Genomic DNA, 19,851 nt, shown 5'->3' on the forward strand with positions numbered 1-19,851 from the left:
TATGGGTGTCCAGAAAGGGCATAGGTTGAAGGTGAGAGGGGCAAGATTGAAAAGGAACCTAAGGGGTGGGTTTTTCACACAGAGAGTGGTACGTGTGTATGGAATGAGCTGCCAGAGGAAGTGGTGGAGGCTGGTACAATTACAACATTTAAAAGGCATCTGGATGGATATATGAATAGGAAGGGTTTGGAGGGATATGGGCCGGGTGCTGGCAAATGGGATTAGATTAATTTAGGATAGCTGGTCAGCAAGTAGGATCAAAGGGTCTGATCTGTGCTGCACATCTCCATGACTCTATGATTGGTTGAAATGGATATTCTGTGCAATGACAAAGAGAAAACATGTGAAAGGCAAAATAGTCATGAAGCTGATTGGCATGAGAAAGATACCATTCTGTGAGCGGTACACCTGAAGCCGCAAGCCCTACTGTGGATTTGTTACCGTCTGGATAAGTTAGCAGCAGTTGAAGTGCTAGAGGCGTTAACAGCAGGGGAGATTATAGCGCTGAATCGATAAGAAGCACAGCTGGAGTTTTTATTTGGAGTGGGCACAGGAGATCACAAAACAAAAGCAAGGAATAAGCTCTGGGCGGAAATGAGGGCAGCTCCCGAAGCAGTTCCTGATCTTGGCCACACAGTTCCCTCTCTTTGCCTTGGCTCACGATTGAAGATAGTCACTGAGTTCGCCAAGGGGCTTCGATCACAGATGCAAATCTACCGTCAATTTAATTCTCGATTTTATACAACAGAGATAGCGGTGTATTTGGAAAGGTGCGCAGTTTGGGAGGGGCAGCCATCGCTTTCTGGGAATGCTCCACATCCCTTCCAAGGTTAAATGGACCTGCAGGCCCTAAAGACAGATCAAAGGCTCGTTTAATTTCACTTCATTCACGGCGCGACCCCCCCCCCCCCCCCCCATTAGAAACCAAGCCTGACTTTGTTCCCTGTCGAAATTCCACAGGGAGAAAAGAACATACGACACACACACACGTTGAGCACGGTCACTAGACATGGGTTCGAGACACACGTCTGACCTGCAGCCGCTTTCAACTGAACCGAGGAAGCAAACTGGGGAAGGCAGCTCACACCCTGGAGCGCCTCCTTCTGGCTGGTCTCGGAGTTTCTCTGACAGACGCTGGGCTGGGGAGGGGCTCCACGCTTGGGATGGGTTTCCCTCAGAGACCGGAACAGAGTTCATATTTTAGCTCCTTGATTTCAATTCTGATTGTAAAAGCTATCGGTGTTTCTCTCTCTCTCTCTCTCCCCACACTAATGCTGCCAGACCGAGAATCATAGAATCCCCACCAGCGTGGAAACAGGCCATTTGACCCATCAAATCCAGACGAACATCCCACCCAGATCCATCCCGACTGCACAACCCTGCATTTTCCCCATGGCCAATCCACCCTAACCTGCACATCCCTGGACACTATGGGACAATTTAGCACGGCCAATCCACCCTAACCTGCACATCCCTGAGCACTATGGGACAATTTAGCACGGCCAATCCACCCTAACCTGCACATCCCTGGACACTATGGGACAATTTAGCACGGCCAATCCACCCTAACCTGCACATCCCTGGACACTATGGGACAATTTAGCACGGCCAATCCACCCTAACCTGCACATCCCTGGGCACTATGGGAACAATTTAGCACGGCCAATCCACCCTAACCTGCACATCCCTGGGCACTATGGGACAATTTAGCATGGCCAATCCACCCTAACCTGCACATCCCTGGGCACTATGGGACAATTTAGCATGGCCAATCCACCCTAACCTGCACATCCCTGGACACTATGGGACAATTTAGCACGGCCAATCCACCCTAACCTGCACATCCCTGGGCACTATGGGACAATTTAGCATGGCCAATCCACCCTAACCTGCACATCCCTGGGCACTATGGGACAATTTAGCATGGCCAATCCACCCTAACCTGCACATCCCTGGGCACTATGGGACAATTTAGCATGGCCAATCCACCCTAACCTGCACATCCCTGGGCACTATGGGACAATTTAGCATGGCCAATCCACCCTAACCTGCACATCCCTGGGCACTATGGGACAATTTAGCATGGCCAATCCACCCTAACCTGCACATCCCTGGGCACTATGGGACAATTTAGCATGGCCAATCCACCCTAACCTGCACATCCCTGGGCACTATGGGACAATTTAGCATGGCCAATCCACCCTAACCTGCACATCCCTGGACACTATGGGACAATTTAGCACGGCCAATCCACCCTAACCTGCACATCCCTGGGCACTATGGGACAATTTAGCATGGCCAATCCACCCTAACCTGCACATCCCTGGGCACTATGGGACAATTTAGCATGGCCAATCCACCCTAACCCGCACATCCCTGGGCACTATGGGACAATTTAGCATGGCCAATCCACCCTAACCCTCACATCCCTGGGCACTATGGGACAGTTTAGCACGGCCAATCCACCCTAACCTGCACATCCCTGGGCACTATGGGACAATTTAGTATGGCCAATCCACCCTAACCTGCACATCCCTGGGCACTATGGGACAATTTAGTATGGCCAATCCACCCTAACCTGCACATCCCTGGGCACTATGGGACAATTTAGTATGGCCAATCCACCCTAACCTGCACATCCCTGGGCACTATGGGACAGTTTAGCACGGCCAATCCACCCTAACCTGCACATCCCTGAGCACTGTGGGACAGTTTAGCACGGCCAATCCACCTTAACCTGCACATCCCTGGACACCATGGGACAATTTAGCATGGCCAATCCACCCTAACCTGCACATCCCTGGGCACTATGGGACAGTTTAGCACGGCCAATCCACCCTAACCTGCACATCCCTGGGCACTATGGGACAATTTAGCACGGCCAATCCACCCTAACCTGCACATCCCTGGGCACTGTGGGACAGTTTAGCACGGCCAATCCACCTTAACCTGCACATCCCTGGACACCATGGGACAATTTAGCACGGCCAATCCACCCTAACCTGCACATCCCTGGGCACTATGGGACAGTTTAGCACGGCCAATCCACCCTAACCTGCACATCCCTGGGCACTGTGGGACAGTTTAGCACGGCCAATCCACCTTAACCTGCACATCCCTGGACACCATGGGACAATTTAGCACGGCCAATCCACCCTACCCTGCACATCCCTAGGCACTATGGGACAATTTAGCATGGCCAATCCCACCCTAACCTGCACATCCCTGGGAACTATGGGACAGTTTAGCACGGCCAATCTACCCTAACCTGCACATCCCTGGGCACTATGGGACAATTTAGCACGGCCAATCCACCCTAACCTGCACATCCCTGGGCACTATGGGACAGTTTAGCACGGCCAATCCACCCTAACCTGCACATCCCTGGGCACTATGGGACAATTTAGCACGGCCAATCCACCCTAACCTGCACATCCCTGGGCACTATGGGACAATTTAGCACGGCCAATCCACCCTAACCTGCACATCCCTGGGCACTATGGGACAATTTAGCACGGCCAATCCACCCTAACCTGCACATCCCTGGGCACTATGGGACAATTTAGCACGGCCAATCCACCCTAACCTGCACATCCCTGGGCACTATGGGACAGTTTAGCACGGCCAATCCACCCTAACCTGCACATCCCTGGGCACTGTGGGACAGTTTAGCACGGCCAATCCACCTTAACCTGCACATCCCTGGACACCATGGGACAATTTAGCATGGCCAATCCACCCTAACCTGCACATCCCTGGGCACTATGGGACAATTTAGCATGGCCAATCCCACCCTAACCTGCACATCCCTGGGAACTATGGGACAGTTTAGCACGGCCAATCTACCCTAACCTGCACATCCCTGGGCACTATGGGACAATTTAGCACGGCCAATCCACCCTAACCTGCACATCCCTGGGCACTATGGGACAGTTTAGCACGGCCAATCCACCCTAACCTGCACATCCCTGGGCACTATGGGACAGTTTAGCACGGCCAATCCACCCTAACCTGCACATCCCTGGGCACTATGGGACAGTTTAGCACGGCCAATCCACCCTAACCTGCACATCCCTGGGCACTATGGGACAATTTAGCACGGCCAATCCGCCCTAACCTGCACATCCCTGGGCACTATGGGACAATTTAGCATGGCCAATCCACCCTAACCTGCACATCCCTGGGCACTATGGGACAATTTAGCATGGCCAATCCCACCCTAACCTGCACATCCCTGGGAACTATGGGACAATTTAGCATGGCCAATCCACCCTAACCTGCACATCCCTGGGCACTATGGGACAATTTAGCACGGCCAATCCACCCTAACCTGCACACCCCTGGGCACTATGGGACAGTTTAGCACGGCCAATCCACCCTAACCTGCACATCCCTGGGCACTATGGGACAATTTAGTACGGCCAATCCACCCTAACCTGCCCATCCCTGGGCACTATGGGACAATTTAGCATGGCCAATCCACCCTAACCTGCACATCCCTGGGCACTATGGGACAATTTAGCATGGCCAATCCACCCTAACCTGCACATCCCTGGGCACTATGGGACATTTTAGCACGGCCAATCCACCCTAACCTGCACACCCCTGGGCACTATGGGACAATTTAGCATGGCCAATCCACCCTAACCTGCACATCCCTGGGCACTATGGGACAATTTAGCATGGCCAATCCACCCTAACCAGCACATCTTTGGTCTGGGTCCCTGGCGCTGGGAGGCAGCAGTGCTAACCACTGAGCCACTGTGCTGCCCCTAGTTTGTGCAGCTCTTCGAAACACAATCTGCTCATTGACATTTGAAAGATGTAAAATAATTACCTCAGTTTGCACTTGGCGGGTGCAGTGAACTCTTTTTCCCCAGGAGCATCTTTATTTAGAGTAGCCAATGTATCTGTTTAAACGTGATACTTGAAATTGTTATTTTGCTTCTAGCTGTGGCTCAGTAGGAGCAGCATCACATCTGAACCTGTAAATTCACACCATCTTCCTCTCGATGGTGCACATAATCTAGGGCAACACTCCCAGTGCAGTACCTCAGGGGGTGCTGGACTGTCAGAGGTGCCATCTTTCAGTGAGGTGTTAAACTAAGGCCCCGTCTGATGGGTTGGCAGATCCTCTCGCACACTCGGAAAAGCCAACGCAACAAACGAACTGTCGTCACTGCTTGTGCGAGCTTGCTTTGCGCAAAATGGCTGCCGCTGCCCTTCGAAGGAGCTCATTGCAGACAATGGTACTTGACCATTTTTAAATCATTGCGCGCTTATCAGAAAGTGATCCACAACGACAAGTCTTTTATCTGTCTTGTAGCAAGCCCGAGTGATGTAATGTTTATGTTAAAATATAGCACAGAGAGCATCGGTTTTCGTTAGGCTGCTTAACAGTTATGCCAATTGGCTGTTCTGCTCGGAAAGAGTTTGTCGGACGTTTGCACACATGGGAAAGACTGAGGCGTGACAGGTTTGTTCCCACAGTTACACCTGTTCTACACATTAGCAGTTTCTTTTTTTTTTCCGTGTTCTCTTGCTTTCAGGTGTAGGCAAGCCCCAGGCTGCAACAGTGCGAGCAGGCCAAGCTGCAGCAGCAGTGGTGGCGGCAACACATTAGCAGTTAATGCAATCATGGCGATTTGAAAGAAAACACTTTGTGCTGTACAGCAGAGTTGAAAAACAAATTCAAAAAGGTATCCACTCCGCCTCCTAAATTGTGCTCCCCAGGATTCGTCAACATGTTCGCTCTGTGCAGAGTGAGCCAGTCAGGCCCTGCTCTATCCCTACTTGCGGAGCGTTTCAGAGAACACCTCTGGGACACCCGGACCAACCAACCCAACCACCCTGTGGCTCAACACTTCAACTCCCCCTCCCACTCCACCAAGGATATGCAGGTCCTTGGACTCCTCCATCGCCAGACCATAGCAACACGACGGTTGGCGGAAGAGCGCCTCATCTTCCGCCTAGGAACCCTCCAACCACAAGGGATGAACTCGGATTTCTCTAGTTTCCTTATTTCCCCTCCCCCCCACCTTGTCTCAGTCAAATCCATCGAACTCAGCACCGCCTTCCTAACCTGCAATCTTCTTCCTGACCTCTCTGCCCCCACGCCCACTCCGGCCTATCACCCTCACCTTGACCTCTTTCCACCTATCACATTTCCAACGCCCCTCCCCCAAGTCCCTCCTCCCTACCTTTTATCTTAGCCTGCTGGACACACTTTCCTCATTCCTGAAGAAGGGCTTATGCCGAAACGTCGATTCTCCTGTTCCCTGGATGCTGCCTGACCTGCTGCGCTTTTCCAGCAACACATTTTCAGCTCTATCCCTATGGCCTTGCAAATTTATTTCCATCATGTGGCTATCCAATTTCCTCTTGAAATCATTCATTATCTCCCCCCCCCACTCACATGCAACAACATCCAGTTCATTGCCACTCACTGTTTCTTCCCCACACCCTACTCCGGTAGCTCTGAAAGCTGCCTCCCCCTCACAGCATTAGTTAATGGGAGCAGTTCCTCGTTGTCTACCTTATGTAAACTTGTTATAGTCTTGTCCACCTCGATCCAATCTCCTCTCAATCTCCAAGGAAACCAATCCCAGCTTCTCCCACTCTAACCTTGTCACTAAAGTTCCCCGTTGCTGGAAACATTCTGGTAAATCCCTTCTGCCCCATCTCGAGTATCCCACACTTCCTTCTGAAAGGCTGGAGACCAGAACTGGACACAGTGTTCTCACTGGAGCCTAACCAGAGCTATATAAAGTCATAGTCATAGAGTCATAGAGATGTACAGCATGGAAACAGACCCGTCCATGCCGACCTGTCCATGCCGACCAGATATCCCAATCCAATCTACTCCCACCTGCCAGCACCTAGCCCGTATCCCTCCAAACCCTTCCTATTCATATACCCATCCAAATGCCTCTTGGGCAGCACGGTGGCACAGTGGTTAGCACTGCTGCCTCACAGCGCCAGAGACCCGGGTTCAATTCCTGCCTCAGGCGACTGACTGTGTGGAGTTTGCACATTCTCCCCGTGTCTGCGTGGGTTTCCTCCGGGTGCTCCGGTTTCCTCCCACAGTCCAAAAATGTGCAGGTTAGGGTGGATTGGCCATGCTAAATTGTCCCATAGTGCCCAGGGATGTGTAGGTTAGGGTGGATTGGCCATGCTAAATTGTCCCATAGTGTCCAGGGATGTGCAGGTTAGGGTGGATTGGCCATGCTAAATTGTCCCATAGTGTCCAGGGATGTGCAGGTTAGGGTGGATTGGCCATGCTAAATTGTCCCATAGTGCCCAGGGATGTGCAGGTTAGGGTGGATTGGCCATGCTAAATTGTCCCATAGTGTCCAGGGATGTGCAGGTTAGGGTGGATTGGCCATGCTAAATTGTCCCATAGTGCCCAGGGATGTGTAGGTTAGGGTGGATTGGCCATGCTAAATTGTCCCATAGTGCCCAGGGATGTGCAGGTTAGGGTGGATTGGCCATGCTAAATTGTCCCATAGTGCCCAGGGACGTGTAGGTTAGGGTGAATAGGCCATGCTAAATTGCCCGTAGTGTTAGGTGTAGGGGAATGGGTCTGGGTGAGTTGCGGGTTGGCGTGGACTTGTTGGGCTGAAGGGCCTGTTTCCACACTGTAAGGAAGTAATCTAATCTAAAATGTTGCAATTGTTCCAACCTCTGGCAGCTCATTCCACCCTCTACATCTACCACCCTCTGCGTGAAAATGTTTCCCCTTAGGTCTCTTTTATATCTTTCTCCTCTCACCCTAAACCTCTACCTTCTAGTTCCGGTCTCCCTGACCCCAGGGAAAAGACTTTGTCTATTTATCCTATCCATGCCCCTCATGATTTTATAAACCTCTATAAGGTCACCCCTCAGCCTCCGATGCTCCAGGGAAAACAGCCCCAGCCTGTTCAGCCTCTCCCTATAGCTCAATTCCTCCAACCCTGGCAACATCCTTGTAAGTCTTTTCTGAACCCTTTCAAGTTTCACAACATCTTTCCGATAGAATGGAGACCAGAATTGCACACAATATTCCAACAGTGGCCTAACCAATATCCTGTACAGCCGCAATATGACCTCCCAACTCCTGTACTCAATACTCTGACCAATACAGGAAAGCATACCAAATGCCTTTATCACTATCCTATCTACCTGCGACTCCACTTTCAAGGAGCTATGAACCTGCACTCCAAGGTCTCTTTGTTCAGCAACACTCTCTAGGACCTTACCATTAAGTGTATAAGTCCTGCTAAGATTTGCTTTTCCAAAATACAGCACCTTGCATTTATCTAAATTAAACTCCATCTTCTCAGCCCATTGGCCCATCTGATCAAGACCCCATTCAGTGTACACTCCACCTCCAATTTTGGTGTCATCTGCAAACTTACTAACTGTATCTCTTATGCTCGCATCCAAATCATTTATATAAATGACGAAAAGTCTTGGACCCAGCACCGATCCTTGTGGCACTCCACTGGTCACAGGCCTCCAGTCTGAAAAACAACCCTCCACCACCACCCTCTGTCTTCTACCTTTGAGCCAGTTCTAAGATTTATTTTAGATTTGACTCCCTACAGTGTGGAAACAGGCCCTTCGGCCTAACAAGTCCACACCGACCCGCCGAAGCGCAACCCACCCAGACCCATTCCCCTCTGACTAATCCACCTAACACTACGGGCAATTTAGCGTGGCCAATTCACCTAACCTGCACATCTTTGGACTGTGGGAGGAAACTGGAGCACCCGGAGGAAACCCACACAGACACGGGGAGAACGTGCAAACTCCACACAGTCAGTCGTTCGAGGCTGGCATTGAACCTGGGACTCTGGTGCTGTGAGGCAGCAGTGCTAACCACTGTGCCACCGTGCCGCCCCATCTGTATCCAAATGGCTAGTTCTCCCTGTATTCCATGAGATCTAACCTTGCTAACCAGTCTCCCATGGGGAACCTTGTCGAACGCCTTACTGAAGTCCATGTAGATCACATCTACCGCTCTGCCCTCATCAATCCTCTTTGTTACTTCTTCAAAAAACTCAAACAAGTTTGTGAGACATCATTTCCCACGCACAAAGCCATGTTGACTTTCCCGAATCAGTCCTTGCCTTTCCAAATACATGTACATCCTGTCCCTCAGGATTCCCTCCAACAACTTGCCCACCACCGAGGTCAGGCTCACCGGTCTATAGTTCCCTGGCTTGTCCTTACCACCCTTCTTAAACAGTGGCACCACGTTAGCCAACCTCCAGTCTTCCAGCACCTCACCTGTGACTATCGATGATACAAATATCTCAGCAAGAGGCCCAGCAATCACTTCTCTAGCTTCCCACAGAGTTCTAGGGTACATCTGATCAGGTCCTGGGGATTTATCCACCTTTATGTGTTTCAAGACATCCAGCACTTCCTCCTCTGTAATCTGGACATTTTGCAAAATGTCACCATCTATTTCCCTACAGTCTATATCTTCCATATCCTTTTCCACAGTAAACACTGATGCAAAATACTCATTTAGTATCTCCCCCATTTTCTACAAAGGCCGCCTTGCTGATCTTTGAGGGGCCCTATTCTCTCCCTAGTTACCCTTTTGTCCTTAATGTATTTGTAAAAACCCTTTGGATTCTCCTTAATTCTATTTGCCAAAGCTATCTCATGTCCGTGTTTTGCCCTCCTGATTTCCCTCTTAAGTATACTCCTACTGCCTTTATACTCTTCTAAGGATTCACTCGATCTATCCTGTCTATACCTGACATATGCTTCCTTCCTTTTCTTAACCAAACCCTCAATTTCTTTAGTCATCCAGTATTCCCTATACCTACCAGCCTTCCCTTTTACCCTGACAGGAATATACTTTCTCTGGATTCTCGTTATCTCATTTCTGAAGGCTTCCCATTTTCCAGCCATCCCTTTACCTGCAAACATCTGCCTCCAATCAGCTTTTGAAAGTTCCTGCCTAATACCATCAAAATTGGCCTTTCTCCAATTTAGAACTTCAACTTTTAGATCTGGTCTATCCTTTTCCATCACTATTTTAAATCTAATAGGATTATGGTCGCTGGCCCCAAAGTGCTCCCCCCACTGACACCTCAGTCACCTGCCCTGCCTTATTTCCCAAGAGTAGGTCACGTTTTGCACCTTCTCTAGTAGGTACATCCACATACTGAATCAGAATTTTTTCTTGTACACACTTAAACAAATTCCTCTCTATCTAAACCCTTAACACTATGGCAGTCCCAGTCTATGTTTGGAAGGTTAAAATCCCCTACCATAACCACCCTGGATGTAGGTTTGCTCGCTGAGCTGGAAGGTTCATTTCCAGATGTTTCGTCTCACTACTAGGTGACATCTTCAGTGGGCCTCAGGCGAAGCACTGCTGCTGATTCTGCCCTCGGATGGATGTGTTGTCCCAGTCAAAGTGGTGCCCTTCCTCATCTGTATGTGAGGATACTAGTGAGAGAGGGTCATGTCGTTTTGTGGCTAGTTGATGTTCACGTCTCCTGGTGGCTAGTTTTCTGCCTGTTTGTCCAATGTAGTTACAGTCTTTGCATGGTATTTTTAACTCATTCAGGGGATGTGAGATATTACTGGCTCAGCCAGCATTTATTGCCCATCCCTAATTGCCCAGAGGGCAGTTACGTGTCAACCAGATTGGCCATGTGGCCTGGAGTTACATTTAGGCCCAGACCAGGTAAGGATGGCAGTTCCCCCTCCCTAATGACCTTTGTTGAACCAGATGGGTTTTCCCCCTGCATTGCAAACTCTTTCTTTAATTGAATTTAGGATTCAACCTGCAGCACCTGTGTCTCTGGATTTCCAGCCCAGCGATTATACCTTTAGGCCGTCGCCTCCCCCTGTATGCTGAAAGCAGTCCCCAACATCGGCCAACCCATTCCCCCCTCCCCATTATATCCATCATCGATCTTTCCCCTTTCCTTGGCTCACCATCCCTTTCACTGTCAAACTGCCATTCTCTCTCTCTGGGCTCTGTTTCCTCTCATTTCTTCCCCCCTCCCCCCCCTCCCACTTACCCCTCTGTCATCAGCATAAATACCACCTTCTCTCAGCTTCTATCAGTTCTGAAGAAGGGAGACTGGATTTGACCTTTCTCCCCGTGCTGGAAGGGGGCGTGCGCGTTGAAGGTAGGATATGGACCCTCCAAATTCCCGACAAGAAATAGCACCCCCCCTCCCCCCCAACCCCGTCCCAACACACATCACTTACCTTCGGTTCCCCTCGACATTGGAAATCCAGGGGTGAGTTCATCAGGCCTACAGCCTCTTTCGTGGCGCTGCTGGGATGAAACATCGGGGTCTTGATTCCAGGGCAGTGGCCTTGCCAATGCCTGATTGGTGTGCGATTGATTGGAACAGGCAGCACCAGTCTCGCATCCCGGTTCTCTCACCAACTGATGAGATCTCTCTCCAGTCCATCCCCCCCGACGTCCTCCCCACCCATTCCCCATGCCTCAGTCAGAATCGGCCAATGGGTGGATCATATCCAGGGATGGTATATATTCTGTTTCACCTGACTGTCCTCCACTGACTCCATTTTGCTGGAGAAATAATCCTGCGCTTATCAGGAGCCTTAGCTATGAGTGGCATCCCATCTTTGAGGAGAAAGTGAGGTCTGCAGATGCTGGAGATCCGAGCTGGAAATGTGTTGCTGGAAAAGCGCAGCAGGTCAGGCAGCATCCAGGGAACAGGAGAATCGACGTTTCGGGCATAAGCCCTTCTTCAGGAAGAAGGGCTTATGCCCGAAACGTCGATTCTCCTGTTCCCTGGATGCTGCCTGACCTGCTGCGCTTTTCCAGCAACACATTTCCAGCTGGCATCCCATCTCCCAATCACTGGCACTGCAGCCTTGGCCTTTATAAAGCCCTCCTAAAGATTCGTCCCAACCTAACATAACTGCCAAGAAACCTATAAGTTAAAGTGAATAAGTAACAAGATTCATCCTCACCAAGCTCTGTGTTCCGTCTCCCCATCAGGCCAACAAAGAAATCGTTCATATCTCCTGCAGAAAGAGAACACGTCAGCCCTTTAATCATCCACTGCTTTTGCTTCTCAGCTCCAGCTACACAATTTGCACATATATGAATGTGACTGTGCTCGATGTCTTATGCTAGGGGAATCTTAGTGCTGTCATACCTCATTCACTGTTTGTTTATCGTGGTTTAAATCCAAAATGGAGTACATTGGGATCTGTCTGAAAGACAGAGCACTCCATATTAACAGGAGTGTGGGTCTAATCCTTTATGGCGCTCGCTTTGATGCCATATTAAGGCGTCTATACAGCTGAAGATAACATCATTGACACCCCTGCCAAGTGTTTCTTCCTCCCCCAACCCAACATCCCAGTATACCTCCCTCGTTCTCCTGAAGGTTACCCATGCTGGGTGGCACTGGTTGACGTGATCTTGCCCATCGTCCATACCTAAAGCCAGGCAAGGAAATCTGCCGCCCTTACCCAGGCCTGGGCCCACGCATGACTCCAGACTCCACAGCCAATGAGGCGGACTCTTCACTGTCCTCTGAAATTGCCAGGCAAACTATGCCAGTTGTGCCAAGACACCAAAGGAGAAGAAAACCAGGCGAGTCACTTGGCACCAACCAAGGCGCCTGGCACACCCAGCCCAACTGGGCCCTGCCACTGCCCATGGGACCTGTGCCACTGACAAGTTGCGCAGCAGAGGGATAGAATCCTACCTCACAGGCAAAATCCCAGATAACCCAGATAACCCAGCAGGCTTATGGCCCAGTGTATATCATCAGTATTGACACCCAATCCCATGGTGTCAGGTTAAACATGGGCAAGGAAACCTCCTGCTGATTATTAGATTACTTACTTACAGTGTGGAAACAGGCCCTTCGGCCCAACAAGTCCACACCGACCCTCCGAAGAGCAACCCACCCATTCCCCTACATTTACCCCTAACACTACGGGCAATTTAGCATGGCCAATTCACCCAACCTTCACATCTTTGGATTGTGGGAGGAAACCGGAGCTCCCGGAGGAAACCCACGCAGACACGGGGAGAATGTGCAAACTCCACACAGTCAGTCGCCTGAGTCGGGAATTGAACCCGGGTCTCTGGCGCCGTGAGGGAGCAGCGTACCATCCTCCCTTGGCTGATGAATCAGTACTCCTCCGTGTTGAACAACACTTAGAGGAAGCACTGAGGGTGGCAAGGTCACAGAATCTACCCTGGGTGGGGGATCTCAATGTCCACCACCAAGAGTGGCTCAGCAGCAGTATTACTGATCGAGCTGGTCAGGTCCTAAAGGACATAGCTGCTAGACAAGAGGGAAAAACATATTGGCCCTGGCTATGGGCCCAGACAACATTCCAGCAATAGGACTGAAGACTTGTGCTCCAGAACCTGCTGCTCCCCGAGCCAAGCTGTTCCAGTACAGTTATAACACTGGCATCTACCCGACAATGTGGAAAATTGCCCAGGTATGTCCTGTACACAGAAAGCAGGACAAATCCAACCCGGCCAATTACCGCCCCATCAGTCTCCTCTCGATCATCAGGAAAGTGATGGAAGGTGTCACCAACAGTGCTATCAAGCAGCACCTGCTCAGCAATACCCTGCTCAGTGACACCCAGTTTGGGTCCCCCCTCAGAATTGCAGAACCATTACAGTGGAGAAGAAGGCCATTCAGCCCATTGACCTTGCACTGGCTCAGAGCATTTTAATTTAGTGCTGAGCTTCTGCTTTTCCCTCCAACCTGGGCATGGTTATTGGGTTAGGAACAATCCAATTTCCCTCTTGAATCTTTCAATTGAATCCGCCTCCACCACATGTAGGCCAGACCAGGTAAGGAGGGCAGATTTCCTTCCCGAAAGGGCATGAGTGAACCAGATGGGTTTTTTCCCAACCATGGATTCATGGGCATCAGGAGATTCTTAATTCCAGATTTTTACTGAATTCAAATGCCACCACCTGCCATTTAAACCCAAGTCCCCAGAGCATTAGCTGAGTTTCTGGATGACTAGTCATAGTGATAGGGTTCAATGGAGGGGTGATGGTACTATCTACCACCCATCTGCCCACTCCACCAACTGGACAAAGTCCACACTTGGACTAACAAGTGGCAATTAACAATTATAACATGCATATGCCAGGCAATGACCCTCTCCAACAAGAAAGAACTTATCTATGTCCCCTTGATTGAAATACTATCACTGAATCTCTTCTATCAACATCCTGGGGGTTACCATTGTTCAGACTCAGAACTGGACTCCCCACATAAACACAGTAGCTACAAGAGCAGGTCCGAGGCTGGGAATCCTGCAGTGAGTAACTCCCCTCCTGTCTCCCCAAAGCCTGTCCCACAAGGCACAAGTCAGGAGTGTGATGGAATACTCCCCACTTGCCCCTGGATGGGAGCAGCTCCAACAACACTCAAGAAGCTCAACACCATCCAGGACAAAGCAGCCACTTGATTGGCCCCACATCCACAAACATCCACTCCCTCCCCCCACCGACGCTCAGTAGCAGCAGTGTGTACCATCTACAAGATGCCCTGCAGAAACTCACCAAAGACCCTCAGACAGCACCTTCCAAACCCACGACCACTTCCATCGAGAAGGACAAGGGCAGCAGATACATGGGAACACCACCCCCTGCAAGTTCCCCTCCGAGCCCCTCACCATCCTTCAGTGTCACTGGGTCAAAATCCTGGAATTCCCTCCCTCAGGGCATTGTGGGTCAACCCACAGCACACGGACTGCAGCGGCTCAAGATGGCAGCTCACCCCCACCTTCTCAAGGGGGCAACTAGGGACAGGGTAATAAATGCTGGGTCAACCACCAACTGCCAGGTCCCACAAAGAAATTCAAAATTCACATGCCTTGCAACCCCATGATCTCAACTACGTCCCCCTTCTCTCTGCTATAAGCTAAATATATCTGGGGTTTATCAGATCAAATGACAGAAATGGCCCAGCCAAACCATTTGAGTGAGGCCAGGGAGTTGTGCAGGAACAGGCAGGGGGTGGAAGGCGAGAGCATTAAAAACAACTGTCAGACGGCCGGAAAACCCGTTCACCAACACTTACGTTTCAGAGCCGGAGGAATTTCCTTTGTACCTGCGCACACACACACACACACACACAAAAAAGAGAGAAGTTTGTGTAAATTTGCCATATTTCTGTCAGGATTGACCGTCTGTTTGTGCAGTCAGTACAATATTGTCATGTTTTCTTTTTCACTGGTTTTCCACCTCAGTTTCTCAGAAGTGATTTTGCTCAAGGGGATTACTTCCCTCACCCTGAATACCGATGCTTTGCGGATGCAGTGTGCCAGTGAGCTTTGGCACGCGGAACGGAGCCTGGGAGCAGAATGCCCACTTGTCCTCCTCACCAGCTGTTTGCACACTGCGCCACCAACCAGTCTCGCTGGTGTGCCAATTCCGATGGCCATTTATTCTGCTTCTCAGGATACAGGCGCCATTAACAGTGCCAATGGCCTAGAGGTATGCAATTGGCGCATTGGGCTTATGCCCTTCCTCTGATGCCCATGCTGCCAAAACTGCCGCCACTGGCAGCGCAACTGCATTGCCAGACTCTGGGGAAATATTCCGCCAGTTTACAGCGGCCATGTTGTTCGTCCATGCCAACCAAGCAGTCTCACTTCATGAATATCTAGAGCTGTAAAGCATCGGTGGACAAAGATGCCTGAGTCGTATCCTTTAAGGCAGGGAATCTGCTCCCCTTCCCCATTCAGGCCTCCCTGCAGCCCCTCGCCAGCTTCTCTGTTCAGCTCTGTTCTGGCACGGGCCAGAAATGCCAACCATGCCCACAGCCTGAGGAGGAGCAGAAACCCGGTCACGCTAGACTTGCTCATTGAGCTCATTGCTCGTTGTACTTGCCTGCCATTCTCCTTCCCATCAATCCTACAAATCCGTCATAGGATTGGCCGTCATAGAAACGCTTCGGGAAGAGGGGCAGCAGGTGTTCCGAATCCGTGTTGTCCTGGAAGAGAAAACGGGAGATTCAGCAGCAGCTGCCCATTAACAGACAGGTTGGGTCATTGTTCCTCCTAATTCCCTCCTCCCCTTCGTCCAGCTGTACTCCAAACTGACATGCCCTCTGGAATTTCCTGCACATACTCAGGGCATTGAGCAAACTCAAAGCCAATTTATTTTACGCTTCCACAACTGGAACCTTGAGGTTAGGGCCAGAATATCAGATTCCAAGGCGCACCCATATTTTTAATACATTAACTAAAGAATCACAGAGCTTGCATTTGGATAATGCTTTTGACCAACACTGGCCGTGGAAAAGCACATAGCAACCAGAGAAAGAGTTTTCAAAGCACAAGCATTTGGAAGGTAGGGCCCGTGGCAGCAAAATGCATACAGCACGTTCTCACAAACAGCAAGGCACTCATGACCAACCCTTCGGTGTTTACACCAATGTAGACTCAGGGATTCAATATGGGCTGCAAGGGATAACTCCGCCACTCGGCTTTAAATTGAACAGCTAGACAGCACCTCAGTCTCATCTGAAAGATGGCACCTCCGACAGTGCGGCACTCCATAGGTACTGACCCTCCGACAGTGCGGCACTCCCTCAGCACTGACCCTCTGACAGTGCGGCACTCCCTCAGCACTGACCCTCCGACAGTGCAGCACTCCCTCAGCACTGACCCTCCGACAATGCGGCACTCCCTCAGCACTGACCCTCCGACAGTGCGGCACTCCCTCAGTACTGACCCTCCGACAATGCGGCACTCCCTCAGCACTGACCGTCCGACAGTGCGGCACTCCCTCAGTACTGACCCTCCGACAGTGCGGCACTCCCTCAGCACTGACCCTCCGACAGTGCGGCACTCTCTCAGTACTGACCCTCCGACAGTGCGGCACTCCCTCAGTACTGACCCTCCGACAATGCGGCACTCCCTCAGCACTGACCGTCCGACAGTGCGGCACTCCCTCAGTACTGACCCTCCGACAATGCGGCACTCCCTCAGTACTGACCCTCCGACAGTGCGGCACTCCCTCAGTACTGACCCTCCGACAGTGCGGCACTCCCTCAGTACTGACCCTCCGACAGTGCGGCACTCCCTCAGCACTGACCCTCCGATAGCGCAACACTCCCTCAGTACTGACCCTCTGACAGTGCAGCACTCCCTCAGTACTGACCCTCCAACAGTGCGGCTCTCCCTCAGTACTGACCCTCCGACAGTGCTGCAGTCCCTCAGCACTGACCCTCTGACAGTGCAGCACTCCCTCAGCACTGACCCTCCGACAGTGCGGCACTCCCTCAGTACTGACCCTCCGACAGTGCGGCACTCCCTCAGCACTGACCATCCGACAGTGCAGTACTCCCTCAGTACTGATCCTCTGACAGTGCGGCACTCCCTCAGCGCTGACCCTCCGACAGTGCCCACTCCCTCAGTACTGACCCTCCGACAGTGCAGCACTCCCTCAGCACTGACCCTCCAACAGTGCGGCACTCCCTCAGCACTGACCCTCCAACAGTGCGGCACTCCCTCAGCACTGACCCTCCAACAGTGCGGCACTCCCTCAGCACTGACCCTCCGACAGTGCAGCACTCCCTCAGCACTGACCCTCCGACAGTGCGGCACTGCCTCAGCACTGACCCTCCGACAGTGCGGCACTGCCTCAGCACTGACCCTGAACTCCCTGACTGTACTCATTCTCCCCTTTAGATGTCTGCTTAGAGTGGCCAGGATGGTTTGCATTCCAGTTTTCCAAAGGACGTAATCTTCTCATCTTCCCAGGAATGGGACGAGTGGTGTCTGAGGGTCAGAGATATCGACAAGGAAGTTTGCAACAAATGTCCAGCTGCAACTGACCAACTGGCGTGCTGTTCAACTGACGCTGGGTAAGGTCTTCGAAAGAATATCTTGGGGGGTAGAGGTTTGTGATTCTTAAGGAGGGCAGCTATGGATCTGTACAAAGCAGAGCTTGCTTGATGAATGCAGTTAACAAAGTAACAGAGATTGATGGAGGGAATGCTGTCTCTCTGGGCTCCATTTGACACATAAGAGACTGATTCGCCAAACTGAGACGACTAGAATACTGGGATCGGTATCCAAATGATGGCTAGGAATGATCCAACTAGGAAGCAGAGACAATGAATTGCTTGGCTATTTGAATGGAAGCAAACTTGGAAGGCGACGGGGGATAGACCAAGGAATGTGTGACTGGAAAGAGCTGGGATGGACTCTGTGTGCTGAACGGCCACCTCTGTCCTCCAATGAGGTTACAGCTTCTTGCACCCTTTGTTCTATAAGTACTTTTCCCATTTTGAAAGCGTCTGTTTAACTTCTTCCTACTTCCCTTGGCGTCATATAAAACGTTAATTTCTCTCAGTGCTCGGGGGCTCTTGGTGCATGAACCAGAGAAAATGGGTCTGCACGAAGGCAAATGGAATCCTGGCATTTATTGAAAAAGCTGGAAAGGCGCAGCAGGTCAGGCAGCATCCAAGGAGCAGGAGAATCGACGTTTCGGGCCCTGAAGAAGGGCTTATGCCCGAAACGTCGATTCTCCTGTTCCTCGGATGCTGCCTGACCTGCTGCGCTTTTCCAGCAACACATTGTCAGCTCTGATCCCCAGCATCTGCAGACCTCACTTTCTCCTCATTTATTGAAAAAGGATTGGGTTAGAAAAGTCAAGAAATGTTGTCACAAATATATAAGGCATTGGTGAGTCCACCTCTGGAATATTTTGGTCTCCTTATTTGAGGAAGGATGTGGTGGCACTGGAGGCAGTTCAGATTAGATTACTTACAGTGTGGAAACAGGCCCTTCGGCCCAACAAGTCCACACCGACCCTCCAAAAAGCAACCCACCCAGACCCGTTTCCCCGCCACCTAACACTACGGGCAATTTAGCACGGCCAATTCACCCTAACCTGCACATCTTTGGACTGTGAGAGGAAACCCACACAGACACGGGGAGAATGTGCAAACTCCACACAGACAGTCGCCTGAGGCTGGAATTGAACCCAGGCCTCTGGCACTGTGAGGCAGCAGTAGCTAACCACTGTGCTGCCCACAAAGAGGAGGGTCACCGGATTGATCCCAGGGATGAAAGGGCTTTCGTACAAGGAGCCGTCAAATAGCTTGGGTTTCTCCTCAGGAGAATGAGGGTGTGGGATCTGATTGCGGTATAGAAAAATGCGAAAGGGGATTAATAAGGTGGACGTTGGACAGATATTCCCTCTTGTGGGACAGTCTCAACCAAAAGGGCAGAGGTATCGAGTGAAAGGAGGTCAGTTCAAAACTGATCTGAGGAGAGATTACTTCTCTCAGAGGATTGCGAAATCTGCCTCAAAATGGGGCAGAACCAATTGAGAGATTCCTGAAAGAAATAGATATGCTGAAAAGTGGGATAAAGGGCTGTGGGGAACAGGCAGGGGAGCTGGAGGCGAGACCAGGATAAGCTCAACCGTGATCACGTTCAATGCCAAAGTGGATTTTAAGGGCTGAATTGCCTACTCCCACTCCCAATTCCCATGTTCCTTCATTTATTCCTGATCCTGACCTCTCGAATTTGTTACTCCTGACACCAATCGACCATGTTATCGTCATGGATCCGTTAAACTCTGAAAATTAAATATTCAGGGCATCCCCCTTGAAGCATTGGCTCGCGACCTCCATAGCCTCAGGAGCGAATCGCACAACAGTTTTGTTCTGTTGAATGTATTTTCAGCCTGCATTTACAGCTAACAGCGTGTTGCAGTCGGGGAGAGGCCAGTGTAGGGTTAGTCCGACTCGACTGAGGAAGGGTGTGATTGAAATGCAGGAGGCGTGGACGAGATTCACCAGGATGTTGCCTGGGATGGAGCAGTTTAGCGAGGAAGGGAGGGAGACT

At 50.9% G+C, this 19,851-nt stretch overlaps 1 non-coding gene across 1 annotated transcript; it reads right to left on the reverse strand.

The window, feature by feature from the left end:
* Positions 1-694: 694 nt before the first annotated feature.
* LOC122546777 (uncharacterized) lies at positions 695-15,991 on the reverse strand. The gene is made up of 4 exons (XR_015755690.1): positions 15,878-15,991; positions 15,066-15,095; positions 11,962-12,015; positions 695-849 (listed from the first exon to the last, which is right to left on the reverse strand). It is a non-coding gene; the product is annotated as an uncharacterized LOC122546777 (transcript).
* Between the last annotated feature and the right edge of the window lie 3,860 nt (positions 15,992-19,851).

Source organism: Chiloscyllium plagiosum, unplaced genomic scaffold (assembly GCF_037043375.1).
Source record: "Chiloscyllium plagiosum isolate Xiang-an unplaced genomic scaffold, Cpla_swu_hap1 HiC_scaffold_53X, whole genome shotgun sequence".
In the NCBI taxonomy this organism is placed as follows: Eukaryota; Metazoa; Chordata; class Chondrichthyes; order Orectolobiformes; family Hemiscylliidae; genus Chiloscyllium; species Chiloscyllium plagiosum.